Raw genomic sequence first — 15700 nt, 5'->3', positions numbered from 1 at the left:
GTTTGTTGAATTGCATGGTTATTCATATACACACAGGAAATTTTAGTACCTCAAAGTGATCATTTGAAAGAAGGTTAGTCAAAGGGGAATTAGAAAACAGGTTAAGTCGATTTTAGAATTCCCAAGGTGGCAAAATGGTTAAATGAAAACAGTTATCCACCCATATTATTCATTAAAAAATGGGTTAAATAATAAACTTTTTTAAAAACGGGTAATATGGATAAGAACCATATTATCCACTTAAAAATGGTTAACCAAATGGATAACCAATGTGTTTGACTTTTAAATTTGTAAAGCCTCAAATTGGGGGCTCCTCAAGTTTGGGAGATTAGGAATTCTCCCATAAGTCATTATATTCAAAAAGCCATGGATAATATGGATATCCATATTATTCGCCGGATAACCCGTTTTTTATCCGTCTTAAAGACGGGTTGGGTCGGATAAGTTATCTATTTTTTGACGACCCGCTTATTTTCCAACCCTATTCCCAGCCAAGGGATGCGCGCCACAGGAACTTTTTCATACACAACTATACTTCTGAGTAGGGGTGTACAAAAGAAACCGATAAACCGCACCAAGTTGATAATCTGAGTCAAACCGAGAAAAAAACCCCGACTATGATTCGGTTTGATTTTGGTTTGGTGTTGGAAAAAAAAACCCCGACCATAATTCGTTTGGTTTGGTTTTAACTAAAAAAAGTCAAACCGAAACCAACCCAACCCAATATTATAGAAGTTTTTAATATATTTAATACATAAAAAAATATTTATTGTAGCATCGTTTATAAATATTTCTTAAACTTTTTCATAGTTTTATCTTTTAACGTATTATTTCAAGCTTGGTCTTATTATTTTTTGAATGCTCCAATAAGTTTTATATATAATCCCTAAATATTAGTAACTCAAATAAATCCCAAACCAAAATCAAATCAATATTAATGCTAACGAAAGATGTCCAATCTAATTGTATTAAGAATGTCAATATAATATTGTTGGATATATTTATTTTTTTAATTTTTTCATGGTTTAGATAAAATGTATAGCTTATTTTTTTGGTATCTAGTCAAGTTAACTTATTAGTCGTACTTATTTCAACAACTTAGTATTTTAGATTATGTTCATCTTCATTATGACTTATTAATAATATTTAATTTATGCGATTTTATTATCTCTATTGTTGAATATTTTCAGGGGCATACGCATAATTTTTCTTGAGCGATGTCGATATTTATAGAAGAGCAAAGAATAAATAATAATTATCATCTTACTCAACAAGAAATAGCATTAGTCCATTAATTTTATAGAATCTTAAGTTAGAAGATGTCGTGAGTTTAATTCTGCCTCTCCACAATTTTTAGCAATAGAAGTTCTCTCAAATATTAAAAAAAATGGATCTAGTTGTGGTTTGAACCTCTAACCTCTCAGTAAAATATCAAGAACTTAATCAGCATGCAAAGTAACAATATATATCAAGTGGTGTCATTTTCTTTTTCTTATTACTATACTGTATTACAACATATAATTTGTAAATATTTCCGACGAATATGCATCTGCCCCTGAATATTTTAGTACAATGTCATGATTCATCTCACATTTTATGTTATTTTTTTTCTAAAAATACTTTATATAGTTCTTCCTTACTAGGATTGAAGAAATATTTGGAGCATAAATTCTACGTTTTATGCTATGAAGACTTTTTATAAAGAAAAAATTGAAAAAACTCGAAAATTCGAAAAACCCGAGATTATAAAACCCGACTTTTATTGGTTTGGTTTGGTCTTTAGATTTAATAACCCGATACAATTGCTTTGATTTGATAATTGAAAAATCCGAACCAACCCGATCTATGTACACCCCTACTTATAATTCTAACAAAAAGTTTCACTCCTTTTCTTTTGTGTATTAATTATGGTTAAACTTTCACTTTCCAAAAGTTGCAAAGTGAATGAAGTTACACTTTGCTTAGGAGATTCGACGGTCAAGATCCTCTCCCAAATGAGTTTCATTCCAAATAGCCTATTCATGATTTTGTTGGTTTAGCCAAGAGGTTTGTTACACATTTTTGTCTTCTACAAAGTCTTAACAAATTTCTCATTACCTATCTTAGTTTAAAATAGATAAATCGAGTATTTCAATGTGCACGTGAAATTTCCTTTTGTCTCATTTGTGTTTTTGGTATAGAATAAGTTGATTCGTATACACAGCTAATTACAGGGAGGGGGGCCTTGGAGCAACTGTAAAATTATTTTCGTGTGACATATAGGTTACGGTTTCGAGCCGTGGAAGAAGCCACTAATACTTACATTATGGTAGACTGTCTACATCGCACCCCTAAGATGCGACCCTTCTTGAAACCCTGCGAGAATACGAGATGCTTTATACACCGGACTATCAGTTGGTTAGACTTTTGGAAGGGGCCTTAAATGATTGATGGACATATCACGACTCAAATAATATAAACAGCAAATCTTGTTATTTCACCGCACACATGGATAAAGTATTTAAACCAAAATTTATCTCATTAACCATATACGTAACTTGAAATACATACCCTTCGGGGTTGTCCAGTTGGTTTGAAGGGTGGTAATTCATACGGATGGCTTGGGATCGAATCCCAACCTCTTAATGCCTTCTGGGTAGAGCCTGTCGCACATGGCTTGCTTAGTGCGGTTTACATCCCCTGTGTGGTTTGCAGGCTATTACAGGGGGAGGTTTACCCAGTGCGCACAAAGTGCTCATGCAGAGTGCTCACCCGAAGGACAGAGGCAGTGATAGAGGTTGTAGCGGCTGCGGTTTCCCTTCTTACCAAAAAAAACTTAGAAATACATAGGAAAATTTAACAGAAAATTATCTACTAGCAATGCAAATTATCTTTAAACTTTTATTATATATTACCTGTTGTAACAAAGATTGGTCATATCATATCAATCCTCACAATTACCCAATTTGGGCGATATATTCCAACGTACCATACTTTAGGATTCTCTAGTACTAAGATTTCTATAATTTCAACTGACATACAAATTTGTTAATATATTAAAATACTTCTACTGATAAAACCAAACCTAATGCAAGTATACCATTATGACCAAGCCTTAATCATAACTAGTTGATATTACTTATATGTACTAATTTTTAGATACGTGCGTTGTACGTGAGTCCCAGGCAATTAGTATAAATAATTTTTTCTTATCTAATATAATTTCTATGATTTAAATGGTATTAACACACTATTAATTATTGTGATTTAATAAGAAAAGCGAGCTATTTCAACTGGAAATATGTATGACTATCTTAACAATTTTTCTATAAAAGTAATTATAAAGGTGTACAATTATTACCAATTTTATGATGGATCTATACAAGTAACCTATTAATAGTTTAATACGATTGTAACATAAAATTAAGACTTAATAGAAAATAAGAATTTGATACCCATACAAAATAATAAAATGTTACGGTAAATCTGTAGATTTCCTATATTGTTTCTTTTAATGGTGATGGCTATGCATATTACTGATAAATATCCATTTGTATAAGCTCATCAAATAATTTTCTTTAAAAAGATAATAAATTAGCAATTAAATTTAGTAATAGTTGGTTTTATTAATATTTCAACCGAATAATTGTTGCAGATTGAGAAAGCATGGGAAAACCAAAGCTTACTAAAATCACTTTGTATCTATCATTAATGGTAGGAGTTGAAAAATGCTTAGGTGGTGATAAGAAATTCATTTCAATTTTCACGTTTTGTAGCAATTATTTACCCTTTAATAGGATCCCAAATTAATTAACCTAACTTCATTATGCATAAACGGATAGACAACACTAAATGCTAGGTAGATAGATACATGAAACTTCATGTCACTTCCTATTTAATTGATTTATTTATCATTTATTAGATGGTAAATTTACTATTCTACAAAAAATATTATAGGAGAAGTATTTAGATGAAGGGTAAAAATATCGTTCAATTTTTCACGGAAATTTCAGTAAATTAACTTTACAATTTGGGGTCTTCACATTTATAATATAAAATATAAATATATAATGATATGATTCTTTTGCTTTCATCATGTTTAATTTTTCGTTATGTGACATGAATTCTTAGGTATTATAGGTCCTTTTAAGATAATTTTCTTCGAATGTCATTTAGAAATACATCATTCCATTTTAACACCTTAATTTGATCATTGTATTTTCGCACCGATAAATGATTATACATCTCAAAAATCTTTTTCTCATCTTAATTTCGAACGTGACTGACTCGACAGGGATGAACCCAAAATCTCTAATTCTATCGACAAGAGATTTTAAACTTACAATATTTATGAATCGAACTCAAAACCTCTAGTTCCATTGACGAGAGATTTTAAACTCAAAAACATTTTTAGATAGAACCTAAAACCTCTAATTCATTGACGAGATATTGTAAACTTAAAACATTTTTAGATCGAACCCAAAACCTCTAATTCCATTGACTAGAGATTTAAACTTAAAACATTTTTTTTGATGGGCGTGCAAATCTTGTTTCCCCTTGTAAAATGTCCAAATTCAATGAGTTGTCATTTAGGAAATTTCATCTCTATTTCTCCTATATTACCTTTCTATGAATAATTTTCTACAAAATCTGTCCCTCTTTTCTCAAAAATACACATTTACCCCTTCCCCGTTGCAGAATCTATATATGTAGAATAGAACCATCTGGTCAAACTCGGTAAGAAAACATAAAATTCCCTTTAAAAAATTCTTCGCCGGAGTGCCAATATCAACGGCGGTATTGACTTTACGGTGGTTGTTGACGGCGGTTTAAAGGAATGTTGGAGGTGTTCTTCGCGGTGGCGTTCTCGGCGGCGCCGCTGACACTATATGTGCCGCCGATAAGGAGCTTGAATTTGTTCGTGGAATCGATAGAGGATTTTATCCGTCAAACGACGACGTATAATCCTCTTCGCATATTACCAAGCTTGCGGCTGTTTTTCACTAGATACCTCGCTCCTCTTCCTCTATCTCCACCTCCACCTCCAAGAGGTAGAGATATTTAATTGGTACTCTAGATCTTAATTTCCTTTTTTATTTTCCTGTTATCCAAACACACCCTTGTTTGAGGATTTCTAATAATATTTCTTCTCGTTGTTATTGTTGTTCTTTTTTTGACTTTTCAATTTAGTAAATTTATTTCTGGATTTCTGATATAGAGGTTTTGTAACAAAGTACTTAGTTTGTTTTTTAAAGTTATAATAAAACTTTCTTTCTCGTCATCTATTTTTTTAGAGGATATTTATGCATTTTAAAAAAGGCTTATAGATAAATTATTTCTAAATAAGGCAGGCCAATCTCGCGTTCACGCAGGGCTAAAAGGATGTGATATATCAATTGTTTAGTGACTATTTTTGCGACTTGAACCCGTGACATAGAAATAATTTTACGTTTATTCTATGCCTATGGAGTAACATTTTAGTTAAGAATTGTGAGATAAAAGGAAAGGGATGAACAATTGTAGCACGCAGATTCAGGGTTTGGATTTTATGAATACGTGTTCAGGATTCTATCACAATTAATTTGATTTATTGGGCTTAAAATGTTTTGTTTGAACCGATTTAATGAATTTTTGAAGCGAACTGATCAGTCGAATAAAACTAATAGCATCCGAAAAGTATATAAAATATGTCTAGTTTTTATTGTTGGGCTTAAACGGCCTAATGACACTCTTAATATGGTGTGATATTGTCCGCTTTGGGTCAAACCGGCACGGTTTTCCCCAAAAGGCCTCACACCATTAAGAGATCCCTACACCTTATATGTAGACTCCCAATCTTTTCAGCTATTAATGTGGTACTTTGTTCGCACACCCAACATTTATATATATAGTCAGTTATTATTTTTGAAATTGACTAAAAAATATACATCTCTCGAGAAGGGGCAGAAAAAAGAAAAGACTGATTCTAACAGAATAGCTTATTCAAATGGTGAAAGCCACAATATTAGAAAATTTTAGAAAAAACAAAGAAGAGAATTATGTGGTCATCAAAGTGTTAGAAGTTAGAACAAACAACGTTACGTAAATGCCCGATAGGTTTGTTGTGAATTGTGATTCTCACTATCTGGTTTGTCTTCATTATGCATGATTTTGTATATATTCCAAAATGCTTGAATATCTTAAATGAATGTGTTTTAATAAGAAAATATTTATTGGGTCCCACAATTATAATCTGTTTTTATTTCGCTATGGTTAATTTGGAAAAAACAAAAAGAATCTTTAACTAAGATTTGTTGCCATATTTTTTATTTTGCAAGGGAAAAGATCTCTTTACACAGTGTTTCTGTATAGTTCTTAATATTTAAATTTAAGTATTTAATGGTACTATACATTATTTTTGGTATATATAGGTTGGAGTCAAGCGTAACTCCACTGATGATGGACCTTTGAGAAAAAAAGAAATGGTACAACATATTATGTGATTTGAATATCACTGTTGTAACAAAAGTAGTTAAATTTAATTTCAGAAAGTAAAATTAGTCTATGTAGATAGAAAACGAGTCAAATTGACCTTCAAAAGATAAAAGGATACTGTAATTTTGGGACTGGGGAACAAGATCAAAGTGCCTTGTTTGAAAAAAAGATATGCCTCCAGGCCTTCATTCCCATGGTTCACAATAGTCCAGAAATTATATTTTCATGGACATAAGACAGCCATGATTTAAGTGATTCACCCAGTAGGTACAAAACAAAGCTGAGCATGGAGAATGAAGGCCCTAGTGTGTCAGAGTTCCCAAGGGCTTCAATAACCCAGGACAATGCTTATACTAGGGAGGTCAAAGGACATAACCCAAGTAGCCTTGGCTTTCAGCCGGCTAAGAATAAGAACTCAAAGGGACTAGACAGTAAAGGAATAGAATGAGGTTAAGGGACACCACTGAAGGACAGAACCAAATTGAGCACATAAAAACAGATAATAGACATGCTTGGATTTAAGACAGACTCAACCAAGTTTTAGAAAATGAGTTCAATCACATAATGCACATTGATGTTATAAACGTCAATACCACACAAGAGGGGGGGGGGGGGGTGATTTGTGTGGTACCCAATTTTCGCTTATCTGAACTATAGAAGGACCTGGTTCTTCTAGGTATACTAACTACTGCTGTTTGCGAAATAATAAATACAAAAAATAAAGAACACAGAGATTTTTACGTGGAAAACACCTGGCTCAAAAGATGAAAAAACCACGACCTACTACTCAGTAGGATTTCCCAAACTTCCACTAAAATCACTGAGCCAAAACAGCATTTACAAAACTCTTTGTAAACCTAAGGATTAACTCTAATCCCGTTATGGCAACCAGCCTCTAACTGCTGCGACAACTTCAAGTTAACTCTAACTTGAATACTCAAAATACCTATTACAATTGCTTCTAGATAAAGCTGAAAGGTACAATATGAAACACCTACTACAATTGAACTAGAAATACAGAAAGACACATAAAACTCTTTATGAAGCTGGTTCTTCAATCTGGTTCATGTAGCTTCAGGTTTGGACACTTGAATCACACACGAACTGCTTGCAAAAGGCCTTGCTATTTTGCTCTCAATTCACGTTTATCTTCTGCGTTTTTGTGCAACACTTTAATGTGAGAACATCCTGCAATTTATAGAGTTAGTAGATGAAGAAATAACTAGAGTTCTGATGCAACTCTTCCTTGGTGGAAGAGTTCTAGTTGATTTCAACTTCTAACTCCTTCCCTATCTTAGATAGTGTTCTCTTTGATTAAGGACTCCTTCTCCTTATCAATTATGCAACCTTTTCGATCAGGAGATATTAAATACACCAAGTTAAGCTTATCTCCTTCACGTGCAACCCACATGCTCGAATCTGCCCGTTTTTGTGCACCTGAGTGATGGACCTGGTTCATCCTGAGTTCCTTTGTCAGTCTTCAAAACTAATCTTTAATTGGGCCAACAAATTCCCCCTTTTTGATGATGACAAACTCTGTGCTTTTCATAAGCTTAGGCCCTGTTTCAACTCAGCTCAACATCAACACAATGTTAGAAATATTTTCCTTTTTATCACTTATCATCAAGGACCAGGTACATTAGGTTATAGACATCACTGTTCAAAGTGTAAACATCACTTGTTTAAAGCACAACCCTTTTTTCCCCCTTTTGGCATCATCGAAAAGTTGCATAAAAATGTGAGATAACCAGATTTTAAAGCTTACTCATGGCCACTGAGGCTACTTCAAATGCAATCATGGATTAATCATCATAGATCAAGCTAAGAATTTTTAACCATCAAAGAAATATAGACAAACAGTTAGAGCAAGCATAGTGAATTTCATTGATGACTGATAAGATTCTACCACAAAGCACAAGAAGAAATAAAAATACTGAAAACATGAGCAAAAGAAACAAAATGTCCCATACTGGGTCACTGGTTGATCTACACTAGGCTAGGATTTAAGGCTTGGAGGTAGGGGCTGGGTTATTTGCTTGGAGAAGTTTCAGCATGTCTTGAAGAATTTCACCATTCTTCTCCTTTTCCCTTGCAAGTTCAGTTCTGAGAATATCTCTCTTAGGTTGTACCTCAACCAATCGTGTCTTCAGCCTTGCTATCTCAGCATCCTTTGCCTCACTCTCCTGTAATAGAGCTTTGACCTTGCTATTGATAGGTGTCCTTTTAGATAAACCAGGTTCATTAGGAATGACATTGACTTCATAATCGCAAGCAAGCAGAGTATTAACCCCAAAATGATCCTTGCTTGTACTAACCTCCCACTTCTTCATAGGTACCTTAAAATGTGCAAGCAGAGTTGTGAGAATGAAACCATAGGGAATGACATGAGTTTTGGTGCTATTGATAACCCTATCAGTAGGTTCGCGAGGGTTTCCTGTTCAGATGGAACAGGTTCATCTATATTTTTTCAAGTTGAACCAACCCCTCAGCAGCTTTGCCAGACCCACTTCCCCCTGTTTTGCTCACACTCTCTTCTATTTCACTAAATTCCTCTCCCCAAACAACCATTGCCTCAGTTTCTTTTGTTAGACCAACAGGAGTGGGTGAAGAATCAGCCACTCTTGTACCCTTTCCCCTCACAGTACTCCTAGCACCCTTGCTCTTTTTTTTTTCCTTTTTATTTTTACCTCCAACTTCTCTAGATTCTGTAGTCTCAACACCTGCTATACATCCTACAAATCTATTCTCCAAATTTGCAGCAACTTTAGAAATTATCTCACGAGAAACTTTAGAATCAGAAGATACCTGTTCAGTTTCGGAAGACCTACTTTCTTCCCCCTTAGTAGCAGACTTAAATGAATCTTCAGATTTCTAGGATTCTTCTTCCCTACCTGCTTTTAATTGCTTGTTTATTTTCTTGATCTCCTCTCCTTCAGCGAAAATCTTACGAGCCATCATCATTACCCTACTTTTCTTAGAGATTGGTGTGGTTGAAGCAGTGGTAGAAGGTGTGGAAATAGTTTCATGTGGTGGTGATGAAGGATTTAGGTGTTCGACATATCTGGGCTAGGGTATGGAAGAGAAGAGAATTAGATTGTGTTTGGAAGATAGAAAAAGAATGAGAGTTTTTGACGGCTTGAGAGAGATAAAGTAAGGAATACACCAAAGCTGATCAATATACAGGAGAATAATTGATGGGGTAACTACAGCTTTTCAGACTCTTAGAAGTTTAATCAAACTGTAATTCAGCGTTGGAGTGTATCCCTAGAATCTAGGTACTTCCATTCGGTTGGGACTCTTTTGAATGGGACTGGTTCACTTGTAACGGATAAGTCCAAAAGGAGTTTGGTATTTGGTAGGACTTTGCTCATGATCCAAATATAGTTATTTCAAATTATGCAGAGTGTAGAAAACATACCGTGTTATCTTGATGAACCAGGTTCTTCACTGATAATTCTCTTGTGTGAGTCTAAATTTGCCAAAATAGAAAAAATATCATTAGAGATTAATGAGTCATTTAACACATGGCACAAGAGTATACTATGAAAAGTATGAGACTGAGCAAGATTTAATCTAATTATACAATTTACTGACTTTCTAACCAAAATTTGTTTTTCAACTTTTTTTTTTGTTTAACCTTGAACTGGTCCTTTTAGGTGATCTTAATCATCCCTAATTCCAACATGTTCCTCTCAAAGTGATCTCTACCTAAGGCTTTTGTGAAGATGTCAGCAATTTGCTTGTCAGTAGCACAAAACTCTATAGTGATCAAGCCTTTCTCATAGTTGTCCCTAAAAAAATAGTGTCTAACATCTATGTGCTTAGTTCTCTTATGATGAACCTGATTCTTAATCATACTAATAGCACTAGTGTTATCACAGAAAATAGGGATGCAACCAACTTCAATACCAAAATCCATCAACTGCTACTTGATCCACAACAATTGAGCACAATCATGAAGCAGCAACAACATACTTAGCTTCAGCAGTAGATAAGGCCATTGAATTTTGCTTTTTGGTAGCCCATGACACAAGACATGAACCAAGGAAGTGTGTCATACCTGAGGTGCTCTTCCTATCCACAAGGAAACCTGCATAGTCAGCATCAGCATATCCTACTAGGTTAAAGTTACTACTTTTTGGATACCAAAGGCAAAGGTCAGTAGTGCCTTTCAAGTATCTCAATATTCTCTTGACAGCAGTCAAGTGTGACTTTTTTAGGATTTTCTTGAAATCGAGCACAAAGAACTATACTAAAAACAATATCAGGTCTGCTAGCAGTAAGATACAAAAGAGAACCAATCATTCCCCTACATAACTTCTAATTAACAGATGAACCAAGTTCATTTATATCCAATTTCGTGGATGTTGCAATAGGAGTGTCAATTTCTTTGGATGTTCCTTCCTGGTTTTGTTACTGAGAAATAGGTTCATGGACAGGTTCCCTCGAGGTTTGAGGACCAGTTCCTCTCTAGTCAGTTCCCCCTGTCATGTTGCCCTGGGTGGAAGGACCTGTTCCATCACCTGTTCCTTCCTGTGATGCATCTTCAGGCTGGACTGTGGTTTCATCATTTGAATTTTTTATCAGCCCAATATCTTCATTATCTTGTTCCTGCTTCCCCCTTGCACAAGCCTCACAAACTTTGTCTTCCTTGAACTTGATGTTAGGCAGCCCTATCACCTGATCCTTGGAGACTAATTTGTTGAGTTGACTCAGACTTGCATGTCCAAGTTTCTTGTGCCAAAGGAGGGGATCATTGTCCAACACACTTAAGCAAGTGAGTTCATTTTCTGAAAGTATGGACAAATCTACAATGTATGTATTGTTTACTCTTTTTCCCTGCAAAACAATCTTGTTAGTGGTAAGATTAATCACAAAATATTTGGTAAAGGTGAATGCTACCAAGTTACCTCTATCACATAATTGTGATACACTGATTAGGCTATATTTTAGGCCATCTATCAAGTAGACATTCTTAATAGAGTGAGAATCAGTCTTACCTACCTTTCCAACCCCAATGATCTCACCTTTCTTCCCATTTCCAAAGGAGACATTACCTCCTTTGAAGTCCTCAAGTGAAAGGAACTGGTTCTTGCTTCCTGTCATATGCTTTGAACAACCACTATCCATGTATCATATTTGGCTGCTCCCTTTCACTTGGACCCGCAAAAGGAAATCAGGGGTTAGTCTTAGGAACCCAAATTAGTTTGGGTCCCTTTCTGTAGGCAAAAGGGTGAATCAGATTCCTTTTAGCCCAATCTGGCAGCCTATTTTTCCCTTGAACAAATTCTTTATTCTTTTGACTAGCTTTTTCTTTTGCAATACATTCACTTTTATAGTGACCATTTTTACCACAGTGTGTGCAAATTATGTTCTCAGGAAGTGTGAGGTACTTGCTTTTGGGATCCCACTTAGGTGCAGGGATCTCGTAGCCAAGTCCTCTCTTATTGCTACTAGGGTGTTCATGTAGCCATGAAAGTGCATTGGAGGACCTATTCCATTTACAGGTTCTATCTAGCTCGTGCTTAACCTTGTTTAGATCCTCCTTAAGGACTCTTATCTGCTCATCTCTTTTGTGCAACTTATCTTTTATTTTTCCTACATTTTCTTCTAAAGTGAGTTGTGTGTGATCAGATTTCTTTTTACCAGTTCCTAATTTTAATTTTAGATTTTCAGATCTGAGCTCTAGGACAGTGGTGTCAAGTTCGTGAACCTGGTTCTTTAACTCAACATTTTTACTTTCACTTTCATTAGCCCTAAGTTCCAGATTTTTGCACTTAGCTTTCAAAATAACACACTCCTTAGACAACTGTTTCTTTTCATTGTTTAGATCCTCAAATTCATCAATGAAATCCAGGAGTAACTCAGATAGCCTTTCTTTAGACAAAAATATAATCTTGTCTTTGAGATGAATTATACTTACCTCAGATTCTTCATCGGATTCTCCAATTGCCATAAGTGCTTTTTCATCTCCATCTTCACCCTCTGAGTCCTCATCTGAGCTTTCTCCCCAGGCAGCAACCATAGCCTTTGTTGATCCTTTGTTCTTCTTGGGTTGAACCTGTTCCTTCTTCCTGTTCCTTCGTTCAGCTCTTTCCTTCTTCCATTCAATTTCCCATTGAGGCAGTTTTTTATGTGGTGATCATTCTTCCCACACTTGTAACAACCCTCATTGGTTTGTTTTTAGGAACCCTTGGTTTGCTGTAGCTTACACTTCTTGAAGGACCATTTCCTCTTATTAGGTACTTCTTGAAATCCTTTGTGATCATGGTCATTTCATCCTCCTCTAGATCAGCACCTTCAGTGATTCTGAATGCCATGCTCCTTTCTTTCTTGGGTGCATCCATCTTCATGGTTTGCCTTCTAAGTTCATAGGCAGTAAGATTTCCAATTAGTTCATCCAGCTTGAGGGTGACAATATTCTTAGATTCCTGAATAGCAGTGATTTTGCTTTCCCATGAGACTGGCAGAACCCTTGTCAAGATTTTCTCAACCTTGTCTTCTTCAAGAATAATCCTTCCAAGAGACTTAAGTTCATTTGTCAGTGTAGTGAACCTAGTATACATCTCTTGGATAGTTTCTCCTTCCTTCATAGTAAAATTTTCATATTGAGAATACAGCAATGTTCCTCTAGACCTCTTCACTTGAGGAGTTCCTTCATGAGCCACTTGCAAAGTGTCCCAGGTTTCCTTAGCAGTGGTACTTTAAATTCTGCTGTACTCATTTGGACCTAGTCCACATACAAGCCATTTCTTTGTTTTGGCATTTTTCTCCCACTTCTTCAGGTCTTCAGCAGTGCAATCAGCTCTTGTTTTAGGCACATCAACTCCTTCAGCATTCTTCTTTGTGGTTGCTAGGGGACCATCAGTGACTATGTCCCAGAGTTCATAGTCTTCCCCTATGATGTGATCTCTCATCCTGTTCTTCCACCAGGAATAGTATTGACCATTGAAAAGTGGAGGTCTAGCAGTGGATTGCCCTTCCCAGTTCCCAGGTGGTGCACTCATGTTGATCTTTTCCTAAGGTGTTAGCCTCTTCAAGGATAACCTGCTCTGATACCAGTTGATGTTATAAACGTCAATACCACACAAGAGGGGGGGGGGGGGGTGATTTGTGTGGTACCCAAGTTTCGCCTGGTTCTTCTAGGTATACTAACTACTTCTGTTTGCGGAATAATAAATATAAAAAATAAAGAACACAAAGATTTTTACGTGGAAAACACCTGTCTCAAAAGGTGAAAAAACCACGACCTACTACTCAGTAGGATTTCCCAAACTTCCACTAAAATCACTGAGCCAAAACAGCATTTACAAAACTCTTTGTAAACCTAAGGATTAACTCTAATCCCGTTGTGGCAACCAACCTCTAACTGCTGCGACAACTTCAAGTTAACTCTAACTTGAATACTCAAAATACCTATTACAATTGCTTCTAGATAAAGCTGAAAGGTACAATATGAAACACCTACTACAATTGAACTAGAAATAAAGAAAGACACATAAAACTCTTTATGGAGCTGGTTCTTCAATCTGGTTCATGTAGCTTCAGGTTTGGACACTTGAATCACACACGAACTGCTTGAAAAAGGCCTTGCTATTTTGCTCTCAATTCACGTTTAACTTCTGCGTTTTTGTGCAACACTTTAATGTGAGAACATCCTGCAATTTATAGAGTTAGTAGATGAAGAAATAACTAGAGTTCTGATGCAACTCTTCCTTGGTGGAAGAGTTCTAGTTGATTTCAACTTCTAACTCCTTCCCTATCTTGGATAGTGTTCTCTTTGATTAAGGACTCCTTCTCCTTATCAATTATGCAACCTTTTCGATCAGGAGATATTAAATACACCAAGTTAAGCTTATCGCCTTCACGTGCAACCCACATGCTCGAATCTGCCCGTTTTTGTGCACCTGAGTGATGGACCTGGTTCATCCTGAGTTCCTTTGTCAGTCTTCAAAACTAACCTTTAATTGGGCCAACACACATGTTAACAAAGACAAGCTGCAAGACAGTATCATAGTAGGAAGAGAGTTCAGATTATGCTAAGTGGAGAAGGCTAGTGTCACAAGAAAGAATCATATCAATTGGCAATAGAACATAACATGCTGAGAATTAATTAGGGCAATTACTGGGGAAGTTAAGACATGGTAAAAAACAGAATCACAGCAAATTCAGAGACAGACTTGTTACATACTTAAGGAATATATTCATGCTTAGCCGACTAATCTATAAAAAGGGGATAGGAGAGCATGTTCAAATAACACGGCTAACAGGAAACTTAAACTTTCAAGAGATGGCTATCACTTTTGCTCATAAGTCCCCGAGAATTTTGTCCTCGATCGTTTCTTCGATCATTCCGGGAGGGATTGCGTCCCGAGCCATTGTTCTTTCGATCTGCGGTATATGGTTGATATCGTTCCCTGTTCGACCTTGGTTCCCTGTCAATGTCCCTCGTGGTTTTAACTGCCAACTTGTTTGGATGTACTGAACCGGAAGGGACTCCTAATTGGTCGTCCTCGACCTTGATCTTCGATTGATATCGATTGTGCACATCTTCCCAAGTTACAGCTGGATACTCGACCAAATTTTGCTTCAACTGTCGTGATGCTATCGAACTCCGCTCGTTCAACCCCTGGGTGAAAGCTTGAACGGCCCAATCATCTGTGACCGGTAGCAACTCCATGCGTTCCATTTGAAATCGAGATATGAACTCCCTCAGCATTTCGTTATCCCTTTGTCTTAGCTTGAAAACGTCCGATTTTCTTGTTGCGATCTTTATGACCCCGGCGTGCACCTTCACAAAAGAATCTGCTAACATGGAAAATGAGTTGATGGAATTCGGTGGCAAGTTGTGATACCAAATCATTGCTCCCTTTGATAGAGTTTCCCCAAAATTTTTCAACAAAACGGACTCGATCTCATCGTCTTCTAAGTCATTTCCCTTTATTCCGCATGCGTACAAAGTGATATGTTCATTAGGATCAGTGGTCCCGTTGTGTTTAGGTATATCTGGCATACGGAACTTCTTAGGAATGGGCTTCAGAGCCGCACTCTAAGGAAAAGGCTTCTGCACGAACTTTTTTGAATCCAAACCCTTTAAGATCGGGGGTGCCCCCGGTATCTGATTAACTCGGAAGTTGTATGTTTCCACTTTTTATCATTATCTTCGATTTTCTTCTCTCCCGACTCAATTCTTTCGGTGAGCTCCTCGACCATTTTCATAATTGTAGGATCAGTCCCTGATCCGTTA

This window comes from Nicotiana attenuata, unplaced genomic scaffold (assembly GCF_001879085.1).
Source record: "Nicotiana attenuata strain UT unplaced genomic scaffold, NIATTr2, whole genome shotgun sequence".
In the NCBI taxonomy this organism is placed as follows: Eukaryota; Viridiplantae; Streptophyta; class Magnoliopsida; order Solanales; family Solanaceae; genus Nicotiana; species Nicotiana attenuata.
Note: the sequence above shows the minus strand (reverse complement) of the source record.